Source organism: Hylobates moloch, unplaced genomic scaffold (assembly GCF_009828535.3).
Source record: "Hylobates moloch isolate HMO894 unplaced genomic scaffold, HMol_V3 SCAFFOLD_6, whole genome shotgun sequence".
Classification (NCBI taxonomy): Eukaryota; Metazoa; Chordata; class Mammalia; order Primates; family Hylobatidae; genus Hylobates; species Hylobates moloch.
The window spans coordinates 24,175,974-24,189,008 of NW_026652281.1; positions in this window are offsets into that span (position 1 = coordinate 24,175,974).

The window sequence follows — 13,035 nt, forward strand, 5'->3', positions numbered from 1 at the left end:
CTCACACCTGTACTCCCATCACTTTGGGAGGCCGAGGTGGGACGATGACCTGAGATCAGGAGCTCAAGACCAGGCCGGCCAACATGGCAAAATCCTGTCTCTAATAAAATACAAAAATTAGCCAGGTGTGGTGGCAGGTGCCTGTGATCCCAGCTACTTGGGTGGTTGAAGCATGAGTATCAGTTGAACCCAAGAGATGGAGGTTACAGTGAGCCGAGATAGAGCGCCACTGTACTGCAGCCTGTGAGATACAATGAGATTCTGTCTCAAAAAAAAAAAAAAAGAGTCAACAAAATTGATTTTTTTAAAAAGTTGTGTTAAATACTTTCTTTGCGTTGCCTTGAATGTCTGAATCCCCCAGCTGCCTTTGTCCAGTAATTCCCTGGTTCCTCTTTTTGCATCTGGAAGCTTCAAAGAGGTTATGATCAAGCTGATGTCTAGCTGTTTTCTTCCTATATTTTATCAGTAGAGGAGTGATGGAAATATATGGGCAAAAGTCTATATTCTGCTGATGAGTTGGCCTTTAAGAATGAATTCCATTTTAAGCATGGGTCCTACCTTTATTCTTTCTGACCCTTCAGCATCATATACAGATTTAAACAGATAGGGATGGGGATTACGAATGAACAGAGCAAGGAAAACATTTAAAATTGGGTGAACCATGACTCCTGCCATTCCATTCTACGAATGACTCTTTCAGGAAGAGCCGGAGATGGGAGTGATGAAAACTGTTACTTAGGACCTCCTGCAGTGAGCATCTCGCTACTTTAAAAGATTGTAATGCATTTAAAGATATGTGTTTTTCATACAGCATGTCTTCCTAAACACAAGCCTGGTGTTTATAATACCTGGTGCAATAATATTGAGGAAACACTGTGTTTCCATGCTATAAAATTTAAGGTAATTTATTCTATCTTTTATCAGAAGGAGCTGCAAACTTCTCAAAAAGAGAAATTTGGGTTCAATTCCAGGAAGGTAGGAGTGTGAGAGCCAGCCTCCAGGATGGCCCCTACTGGGCTTGCCTCCTGGTGCTCCTGCTACTGAGTGGAGCTCCGACAGGGCTTTTGTACAGAACCAAGTTGTTCTAGCGACCAATAGAAAATGGCAGAAATGATCGTGTATGTGCGATTTGGGAGAATAAGTCACAGAAAACATGGCCACTTTTGTTTGATTTCTCTTGGATCAGTTGCTGTGAGGGAAGCTGACACACAAGCATCCTATAGAAATGCTTATGTGTCAAGGAACTGAGGCCTCCTGCAAAGGACAGGCTCTAACTTGCCAGCTCAGGTAAGTTGTCTTGGAAACAGATCTTCCAGCTCTTTGGGGATCAGGATAACTGCCATCCTGGCTGGTATGTTAACGACAGCTTTGTGAAAAATCCCAAGCTAGAACCACCCTGCTGAATTTTTCCTGAATTCACGACCCACAGAAACTGTAAGGTGATAAATGATTATTAACTTAAGCCATTAAATTTTGGAGTAGTCTGTCATTTGGCAATGGATAATGAACACAATTAGAGTCCTGAGGACCCTTGGGGAGTCTCTGGCAACTGACTCCCCCAACCCCCTTTTTTATTTTTGAGATGGAGTCTTGCTCTATTGCCCAGGCTTCAGTGCAGTGCCACAATCTCGACTCACTGCAACCTTCATCTCCCAGATTCAAGTGATTCTCCTCCCTTAGCTTCCTGAGTAGCTCGGAGTACAGGCGTGTGCTGCCACATCTGGCTAATTTTTGTATTTTTGGTAGAGACAGGGTTTTGTCATGTTGGTCAGGCTGGTCTTGAACTCCTGGCCTCAAGTGATCCTCCTGCCTTGGCCTCCCAAAGTGATGGGATTATAGGCATGAGCCACCACACCCAGCCGACAGCCAACTCCCTTCTAAATAAAAGCATTCAGTCTGAATAGAGCTACGATTATCCTGATTACAGAAACTTCAGGCAACACTTCAGGCACAGTTCACGTATTGTCTCATTCAATTCGTATAACAGTGTTATAAGGTACATATCCCTTATTACCCCATTTTACAGATGAGGAAAAAGTGTAGTGCAGAAAATTCCAATGTCACTCAGATAGGATTGACTGACTGCAAGGCCCACAGTCTTAACCTTGAATGGAATACAGCCTCACTGTCTGACATTATTTTCACTCTAGTTATTTCGTATTCTATTTTATGTGAGATTTCAATTTGTTTTCATTTTTCTCTAAATGAGATGCAAAGTGAATTACAGGAACACAGCTATTTCACATCTCCATTGTTTGCAATTCCAGCAACACAACAGACTAAATTTCTGTGAAATCTGAGCTCTTAGTGCATTGTATCTGTGAAACATGTAACCATTTTCCTAGTAAAACAAACCAGGTGAGGGGAAACATATTTCTTCTCTTCTGCTTTTTAGTTAAGTTCCCTAAAAATAACTTTACTTATGCTAAGTAGAAAGATGTTTTCTAGAAATTATCATTTCAATATGTTCACAAAAACTTTAGAATATCAGTCAAAAAGCCTTAGTTTGACACTAGAAAGTAGAATTCATCACACAGTCAGAAAGAAGTTCTTTTCATGTCTTAAACAAATGCAACAATTGATTTATTCTTTTGTTTGTTTGTTTTTTTGAGAGAGGGTCTCCCTTGGTCACCCACGCTGGAGTGACCAAGTGAGACTATAGCCTTGACCTCCTGGGCTCAGCTGATCCTTGAACCTCAGGCTCCCAAGTAGCTGGGACTACAGGCACACACTACCATACCCGGCTAGTTTTTTGTATTTTTTGTAGAGATGAGGTTTTGCCATGTTTCCCAGGCCTGTCTTGATCTCCTGGGCTCAAGAGATTCTCCTGCCTCAGCCTCTCAAAGTGCTGGGGTTACAGGCATGAGCCACCATGCCAGGATGATTTGTTCTTTAGTTACTAAATCTCCATAATGTTTGCTTTATTTTATTAATAATAAATGCTTTTGTTGAACACTAACATAGCTGAGCTGTACTAATGTGCCTTCAGTACATAATTTTAAAAAATTCTTCATAAATAACTATGAAATAAATACTAATGCTACCCTCATTTGACAAATGATGAGAAAAATGATGGGCAAGGAAATAATGGCCTTGCCCAGTGACACCCAGTTTCTAAATGGCAGACTTGGGATTTGAACCCAGGTCTGCCTAAGCCCAAAGCCTATGCTTTTTTCTACCACTGCTCCTGTGTTACTCTGAAAGAATTGACAAAAAGTATTAAAAATACAACAACCAATGGTCAAATAGAATAGAAACCTATTACAAATAGTTCTGGGATTCAGATACAGTTGTTGAGATGAAGGGTTTCTATGTTAGAGTGTAAAAATGTACATACTTGGCCACAGCAAAACCAGCAACATGGAACCAGTTCTGTTATACCAAGAGTTTTAAGGTACTCTTCCACTTTATTTTAAAAAGTGAAAGAACACTGTAATACACTGTAATATGTAGACTTCCCCAGTCACCAGATGTAGATCAGGCTGTTATTCACCTGTCTATTTTTTATTTGTAAAAACTAATTTTCTGTCAGATGAAGTATATATAGCCATAGATCTGTTTAATTGTAGACTTAAGGCTGGAATGTTAGTGTTCAGGTGCCAAGGATGGTGATTTTTGCAGCATGCGCATACTTTCTTTTAAAAGTATTTTAGACCTGGCACATAATGATTTTGAGTCAGTGTGTGCCTAATATCATGTTCACCATTTTAAAAAATATTGGAAACTAACAGCAATTTTAGAAGTACACCTCACAGAAGTCTCAATCTATTGCGGTTTCTGCTAGGACAGTCCTTGATTTTTTTTTTTTTTTTTTATAAAGTAATTCTCTCAGGGTCTATAGTTATTAAATTCTGGGGGTAATAAACATATAAATATTTATGGAAGTGAAGAATAGCTTAGATTAGTTTTCTCAGACACAGACTTCAATGTCATTTTTTTCCAACTCATCTCACATCATTTCATTTGAATTTAATACTATTGACACGTGATGATTGCACACAAACTCAAGAGTCACCCTGAGGGTGACCATACTAGATTTCTTTTAGGGGAAAGGCCACTGCAATTAACTTCATAGGTAAAAATTTCTTCATGAAATCCAGCTGTGACATATATACTTCAGATGGAATGTATATACAATGAGAGAGCCCTTTTAGAGGAGAACAAAGTAAAGGGGTTTGGTAAAACTTATCATGAAACTAGATTAGATCTAGACCCCAGAAACACTAGGCTGAAGAAAGTACTGTGAATACCAATAATCTAAATAGGTCTTTTAGAGTCAAGAAAAATAAAAATTAACTAGTAACCACTTATTAATGGTTTATGGTTTTCCAACTTACAAAACTACTTTAAGTGAGCTTTTCTCCTTCACTATTTATGCATGTGTAAAATCCATAAATCCAGTTTAATCCAGCAAAACACACTTCTGACTCCTCATTTACAATCGGCACAAAGATCTTTCACACATGTACAAATAATATGGAGCCTACAGAAACATAGCTTTGTGAATTGCGATTATGGCACAACTTTGAAAAAACTGCAGGGTATTCGCAATAGAATGTGAAATATACTTTGCATAAAGAATGAGCTCGAGGGTGAATCAGAAGCTGTTCCCACTGGACAGTGGTGTGTTTAGAAGTCAGGTTAATTAGTAATTAATTAACTATTAATTAACATAGTTGTTTATAAACTACCTGCTCAGGCATGTGAGGCTACATATAACCAACCTGCAGTGGCACTGAGAATATTTTGGATTTGGCGGCTAACTCATTCTTCCTGCTCAATCCTGTATATTTTTCTTAAGATACTCAGAGAAATAGTGAAAGAAGTATCTCCTGAGTGTTCCACAAGTCTGAGCAGTTTTAGGGAATCTAGCTAGCCCTCCCTCTGTGGTCTGTATATTCTTGGTATTGGGCTCATGGATATGACGGAATTCATTTCTATACAGAAAGAGAGGATGGGTCATAGGGGTCAGGGTCCTGATGTCCTCCACACTGCATTCCTGTATAATGGCAAAGACTGAAACGGGTTAATGATCTGCATCTAGTAACTAGCTATTTTAATTTTTATTGGCAAGAAAGGCAATAATCAAATGACTCCTATGGGGATGAATTATAATGATGTTAGCAATAAGAATTCGAGTGAATTATACTAATTAATTTCTGTAGGTCAGCATTATCCATCACCTCCATCATAAAAGGCAGGGAAGCCTCAATCCGGAGAAGCAAAGTTGCATTTCAAAAGCTTTTGAGTGAGCATCCAGGGATTGGAATTTGTAGCTTTGCATTCCAAATGGGATGTTGAATTTAGAGAATTAGGACAATGGCCAAGGAGTTTACTCTCTTCCTTCTCTATAGGGGTCGGGCACAGGGGAGATGGGGCGCAAGTACTTGGAGGACCCTGTGGGGATGTTGTTAGTGCTGTCCTGGCAGTACTTGAGCTGCAAATAAACAAACTTCACTCTAGAAGACTCTCTAGTGTGCAACTTTGAAGGCATGAAATTCACACACGCAATGGTAGTTCAATACGCTACTGCCCAGTAGGACCACTCTTTAAAAATTAAAATAAGATTGAGTTTTCTATAAGAGGAAGCAGCTCTGCCCTAGAAATTGGCTCTATTCAGCTTTCTGAATAAGAGCTAATGCAAGTCTTTTGTGAATATATTTTTTCACAGTGTTGTCTTACGTTAGCACAAATGGGCAAAACAAACAAACAAACCCCAAAACTGAAAGAAAACAAAAAATGCAGATTGCATAGGAAAGAAAATGTAGGAGTTTATTCTTTTTGTTATGTGTCTTTATTTATTTTTATTGCATATATTTAAGGTGTACAACATGATGTTTTGATATACATAGTGAAATACTTACTACAGTCAAGCCAATTAACATATCCATCGTCTCACAGAGTTACCCACCTCCCCTTTTTTTTTGTGGTGAGCCACCTCAATTTCCAGAATACAGCACAATGTGATTAACAATAGTCCTCATGCTGTATGCCAGATCACTAGACTTATTCATCCTATGTAACTGCAACTTTATGACCTTTGACCTACATTTCCCCATAACTTTACATTTCTCCCCCGTCAGCCTCCCCCAAACTCTCCCTCCCGTCTTTGGTAACCACCATTTTACATTGTTTTTTTCATATCAACTTTTACAAGTATTCTGCATATAAGTGAGTTCATGCAGTATTTGTCTTTCTGTGTCTGGATTATTTCAGTTAGCATAACATTCTCCAGGTTCATCTCTGTTGTGGTAAATGCCAAGATCTCTTTCTTTGTTAAAGCTGAATAATATTTCATTGTATATGTACAACACTTTTCTTTATCCATTCACCTATTGACAGACGCTTAGGTTGTTTCTATATCTTTTATTGCGGATAATGCTCAGTGAATATGGGAGTTCATATACCTCTTCAACATACTGATTTCACTTCATTTGAGTCTATCCAGAAAAGTGATTGCTGGGTTAACCATTCAGTTCTATTTTCAATTTTTTGAATATCCTCTGTATTATTTTCTGTAATGACTGTACCAATTTACATTTCCACCTACAGTGTATGAGGGTTTCTTCTTCTCCATACCCTCACCAACAATTGTTATTGCTTGTCTTTTTGGTAAAAGCCATCCTAACAGCTGAGAACTAATATCTTATGGTTTTTATTTGCATTTCTCTAATAATAAGGGATGTTAAGCATCTCTTTATATACTTATTGGACGTTTGTAAGTCTTCTTTGGTGAAATATCTATTCAAGTCCTTTGCTGATTTTAAAATTTGTGTTTTTTATATGAGTTTCCTTTATATTTTGGATATTAACTCATTGTCAGATATGTGGTTTGCAAATATTTTCTCTCAGTCTGTAGACTGCCTTTTCATTTTGTTGATTGTTTCGTTTGCTATGCAGATTTTTAGTTTGATGTATTAGTTCCACTTGTTTATCTTTGCTTTTTTTTTTTTTTTTAATTTGCTTGAGTATTTGTGATGTCCAAGAAATTATTGCCAAGGCCAATGTCAAGGAACTTTCTTTTATGTTTTCTCCTGGAAGTTTTACAGTTTCATGTCTTTCAGTTTTTCCCCATTGATTATGATGTTACCTGACAGCATTTTATAATAGCTTTTATTATGTTGCGGAAATTTCCTTTCCTGTACCTAAATTATTGACAGCTTTTATCAAGAAAGGATTTGAACTTGGCCAAATGTTTTTTCTGCATCTATTGAGATGATTTTGGGGCTTTTGTCTTTTTTCTGTTACTGTCGTATATCACATTGATTGATTAGGTTATGTTAAACCAACTTTGCATCCCAGGGATAAACCCCACTGGGTTGTGAGTAAGCTCCCTGAGTTGAGCTCAGTGCTGGTGAAAAATGCAGGGATCCCCAGTGGTGAAGACTTCAGGCATCTGCAGGGGTGATGAGGACAACCAGAGTCCTCCAGCTCACTGTTTCCCCTCAGGGGCACATTCCTCCAGGTTCGAAGCTGATCCTGATTGGGGCATGGGGTGGCACAGATAATGTGTTTCCTACCCTATTCTAAGCAGCCATCCTTGGTTTCTGTGCTCCACAGGGTCTCTGCTGCTCCTTTGCTGTACTCTAGAGCTCTTCCTTCAGTATTTTTGTTGACGTGTAGTTGTTTCTTCTTTGTTTCTATGAGGGAGAAGAACATTGGGACCTTCTGGCCTTCCATTCCATTGATGTTACTCCTTCGGAGTTTATTCTTAAGGTGGGAAGACATCAACTATTCAGTCTTGATAATCCAACACAGAATGTACAGTCATGGTATCAGGTTTGCTGCCATTTTATAGGGCAAATATGCTTATACAATTTATTTGAGCAAGATGAAAAATTGCTAATACTAGAAGACTTTTATGTTGCATTAATTCAGGAACTCAACTTTTAGCCTTCTTGGCATTATGACAAATACACTTGCGATCACAACAGCATATTGTATTTAAAATGCTGCACTCTTTCCAAACTGAAAGCTACTGTGTTTAGACACTTCCCCCAACTCTGGTTAGGGAATTTGAAACCATTTACTATGAACAGTATAACAAACGTGTATGTCAAAATCTTGTTCCTTGCTCCTAGGCACTCTAGCTTTTGGAGTTTGGTAGCATTTAATAGTGACCATCAGCTTTGTATGGAGAATAATACTTGATGTTACGTCTTACAATCAATTATAAGATAAAGACATATAATTCATAGCTAAGTTGACTCTCCTTTTTGATAATATGGCTGCTAGTTTGGGCAGCTGATTTGAACTTTTGCATATGATATTCAGATTGAAGTAGTTATTTCCTCTTATGTAAAACTTTCACCAACCCTACCTGGGGCATTGATCATTTTTAGCACTTTTTTGTCTCTCCAGAACTGCAGTATTTTTGGATTGCTGTCAAAGCTGGCTCTACTGCAGTCCTAAGGGCTATATTCAAGGTCATGTGACTGTTTTCTGTTTCAATAAAAAGGAACTTCTAAATGCAAAATGCTATTCACTATTTATTCATCTCATATATTCATTCAATGTTCGTTGGCTTACTGTAGTGTTTGCTTAATATGTATTCCACAGCACATCTTCTGTTTCTGCAAAACTGCACATTATATCATTTTTGCATCTGACACTGACTTTCTTCTAGGGAAATATTCTAATAACAAAGGAAAAAAGAAAAGGCTACGATGAGGAGCTACCAACCCTTGCAAATTTGCTTAACTTGCTGAAAAGGCAGGGAGATTTTAGGGAGCACACTGACCTTGAATAGTGAGAAATCCCACAGCAAAAAGTGCTAAACCATAGTTCATTGCCATATCTTATTACTATACTTTCTAGTTATCTTGGTTATTTTCACTTTAAGTTCCTTATGATCTAACAGATATATGTCATGGTTTACATGAAACTTCAAACAACCGTGGGGAAACCAACATATTTATTCTGCTTTCCCCCATGAGAGACTGAGAATAATGATTTTAAGATTACTTCCTTATTTTTTTCTTTGGAAGGCTTTCGATTAGAAGATTTAAATAGTGATGTGTCTAGGCCTGGCACTGTATGCTCACACCTGTAATCCAAACACTTTGGGAGGCCAAAGCGGGAAGATCAATTGAAGCCAGGAGTTTGAGACCAGCCTGGACAATAAAGCAAGACCCAATTTCTACAAAAAATAATAAGTAGAATTAGCCAGATGAGGTGGTGTGGGTCTATAGTCCCAGCTACTTGGGAGACTGAGGCAGGAGGATCCCTTGAGCCCAGGAGTTGGAGGCTACAGTGAGCTACGATTGTGCTACTACACTTTAGCCTGTACAACAGAATAAGACCGTGTCTCTAAAAAATTAAAAAAAAAATAGCAATGTCTCTAAATTCAACAATGTCAGGACTGCATTTGGGACAGTTCTGGTCATTCATCCATGTAGTCAAACCCCATAGATGTGAAGTTCTATTCCAACCCAGGTTTCAGTATGCAATTTGGGACAAACCAGATCTCAGTTTGAGTCTGGCTCTGCTGCTACCGAGGTGGATGAAATTAACAAATCATTATCCTCTCTGAGCATTCATTTCCTCATCTACAAAATGCAGATAAAAATGCCCACCTCGAAGGGTTGTTGTCTGTATGTATATATATGAGACCTAGTAAATGTTGATTCCTTTTCCACTTTCTTTTGCTCTTAAAGAGGATGAGGCATTTTTTTTTCTAGTTCATTCACTTCTCTGAGATGGAGCTAGTTATAGTGATAGCTGTTGAAATTTTTAAGCAGTAAAAAAGTGAAGATACACATCCTGTCTTTTCCAAAACTAATACCAGTAGCCAAATCAAATGGACATAAGGCATCTTCAAGTATTTTGACTCCAAGAGACCAAAAGACCAGGACTTATATCTGGATCCTCCCAATCACTAGCTGGGGAAATTTAACCAATCCAAGACTTAATTTCCTGCTTTATAAAATAGGGCTTATAATAAAATAAATTTCAGTAAAATTGTCCTAAAGAGCTATGAAGATTAAATGAGACAATGTCGATATCAAGTGCTTGGAATGTTTAGCACATGGTAGAGGCTCAGACACACTCTTTACAATGTCACCAGATGCTTTTCTTTTGGCCAGGATTCTCTGTTGGATTATAGTCTTGAATATCACAGACTGAGACCCAGTGATTCAGTCTCATACAGTTTGGTCACATTGGTAAAGATATGGCCAAGACCAACAGTCGCATTTTTTTAAATCTATTTTTAACTCAGTTTAGGCAGCTTTTGTTTTAAATACAAGCTCCCAGTTTGAGTAAACGGTGGGTACCATGTCACATGTCTGGGTGGCTCCACTTAACAAACCTAAAGATTACACTTAGGGTTCTAAGTGTGGAAGAGAGAGATTTCTCTGTTATTTGCTTGAAGATGAAACACAGTTTTACATGAAACCAATGATTGCTGTGATTTTTGTTAGCACCTCTTGAATCTTTAGTTTGAACATCTCCGGGGCCTCACTGGGGAGCTGCTGTGTTGCTCTGCAGGGACAGTGTAAGCGAGCCTAAAAGAGGGCTAGTGATGGAAGGTAAACCTTTTCTGTGTTGTAAGCATGTATAATCTCCAAAGGTAAATATTGCGTGCAGTGAAGGGAGGACTCTGATAAGTTCATTTGCGGCAAAGGACAGAGTAGGGACAGCATACTGAGATTGGGGTACAGAAGAACCCCTGTTGTTCTTTAAACAATGGATGACAGAGTGCTTATTTTTAACCATTTCCAGATGCATGCAACAAAGTCACATGGGATATTTATTTCTTTTAAAGAGAAGTCAATTGGGCATGACACTAATGTATTGTTTCAAGAAAAGTCTAACTCAACTAAATCGAGACTCAGTAGGAAATTTAAAGAGAAGCAATTTCTATTATCGGTTTTAATGAATACCATTAAGTGATAACCAAAAAGAGAGAAGAAAAAAAGATTAGGGATTGCTCAGAAAACATCCTTCCCACTTTTCTAAATTATCATGACAACACAGTCTTTAGCTGTAAAGTTAATTTCCTTCGTAATTACGTTCTATTTAGAGGTGCGATTGCTTAGAAACACCCTCCTGGCGAAGAAGCTTTTTTTATTTTAGTGAGGGATGAAGAAGGGGTCCCCTGCACCACGTGGCAAGTATTTCCTTTCCCTGCTTCACCCTTGGGCACTTATCTGTGGGGTGCCTTGGGAGTCCCTCCCATTCCAGTGGCTGCCTCTCATCCTGAAAGCAGTGGGTAGAATTCACTTTAGAGAGACTCTCAGGAGAAGGCTTCATTGGCTGAAAGTGAATGGCACTTGCCTTGAATTCTAGGGTCTCTCTGAAGGCACTTACATCTCCCCCTGTCCCTGGGATTGTATGAAGGAGGGTTAAATGGGCCATAGTGTCACTGTTGTAGTTATGTAGGTGAGAGAGCTGTGTACTTGGAAGAGAAATATTTTTTAGATCAAAATGAACACTGGTCTTCTAAGGCTCATTAGCATGCAGTTGAATCATTGCAAGCCTGATTCTACTATGACACGAATGAATATATTTTAACATTTCCACTACCTAAATCCTTGCTTACAATCATTTCTCTCACAGTCATTTGGGAGGGGGGAAAAAAAACAACAACAGTAGAAACAAAAAAGCCACAACCCAGACTAGCTGTCTTTGAGTTGGTCATGAAGTCTTTCACCCTAAGGACTAAAAACTAGGGCAAGATACTTTGTTGTGATGTAGGCCAATTTCCTATTTTCAAACCACTGGAAAAAAAAAATGAGGCCAGAGGATTCTGATAAATGATTCTAAGAGATGAATCCCAAGGCTCTCTCTCACATGTTTCATGCAAAACCAGAGAATGTTCACGACAGTCCTGAGTCCAGCTTGCGGAGGCTGTAATTCTATTACTGCCTCATCCAGGCACATTATTTTTGCTCATTAACGAGATGGCATCATAATGGAGCATGCAGCAGCCAGAGTGATTAGCAAAGCGCCTCCTTCCATTCTTCAAAATGTCATCAACACACTGGTCAGGAAACAAACTCATTTTCCGACTCTGCCATGATTTGCAGGGTTTCAGGCACTGATGATAGCTTGTCTGCTTGGTTTAAAAGAGCTCCTGATATAACAGAACCTGACACTGTTTACTTCAGTCCATTATGCCTGCTGCATTCAGTGAATGCTTCATTGGAGAAGAAAAATCGAAAGAAAGCTATTCATTGTAATGCCAGCTGCTTTTTAAAAAAGGAAATCAATTTTTGCTTGAGCTCAGAATGTACTCCGCAGGTCCAGAGTGACCTACCACTTTTGATGTCAACAACAAAAGGATCTGCCTGAATTTTCCACAACAATCACCCAACAGCTCAAAGAACATTGAAAATCCTAGATTAGTTTCATTTTAGTTTATGTTCAAATTAGTATCCACTCATCCCAACAATATCACAAAATAGAAAGGCTTGGGTGACACAGCCCTTGCACGCCAAGCTGTAGGAACTCTGGGCTTTGCCTTCTATGCCGGGTTTTGTTATAAATTACTTGGCAGGTCCATTTTATGACGGAAATAATTAGTTATGTTTAGTATTTATAGCTAGTATCATGATGCCTTTCTGCACTGCTAATTAATTATTTTATGGCCAGCATGTTTCAAATGCAATTAGTTAGGTATGGCAATGATCATAATATTTTGCATATTCATGACAACACTCTGCCTATTTACAGCAAAACTTGGGTGTCAAAATCAGTCATTTTCCTTTTGTTATTAGGCAGAATAATTACGGGAAACAATAACAATGATGTCTTGCATGTGAATAACATTTTACAACCGAGCACCTCCATTCATGTCACCCATGCATGTACCCCTGTGGTTTCTCACAGGGAAATGGAAACTCTATATGGTGACAGATTTTGGCTAGGTACTTAGCCAGCTTGAAGGTCACCAACAGAGGCTTTTGCTCTTTTTACTTTGTAGTCGAAGTCTCATTTGGGCCATAGGGACAAACCGGTTGCTAAAGAAGTATTGTGAAGGTGAATATTTCAGCTGGGTAAGGAAACAAAAGGGTCAGTTGGCACTTGGCTATT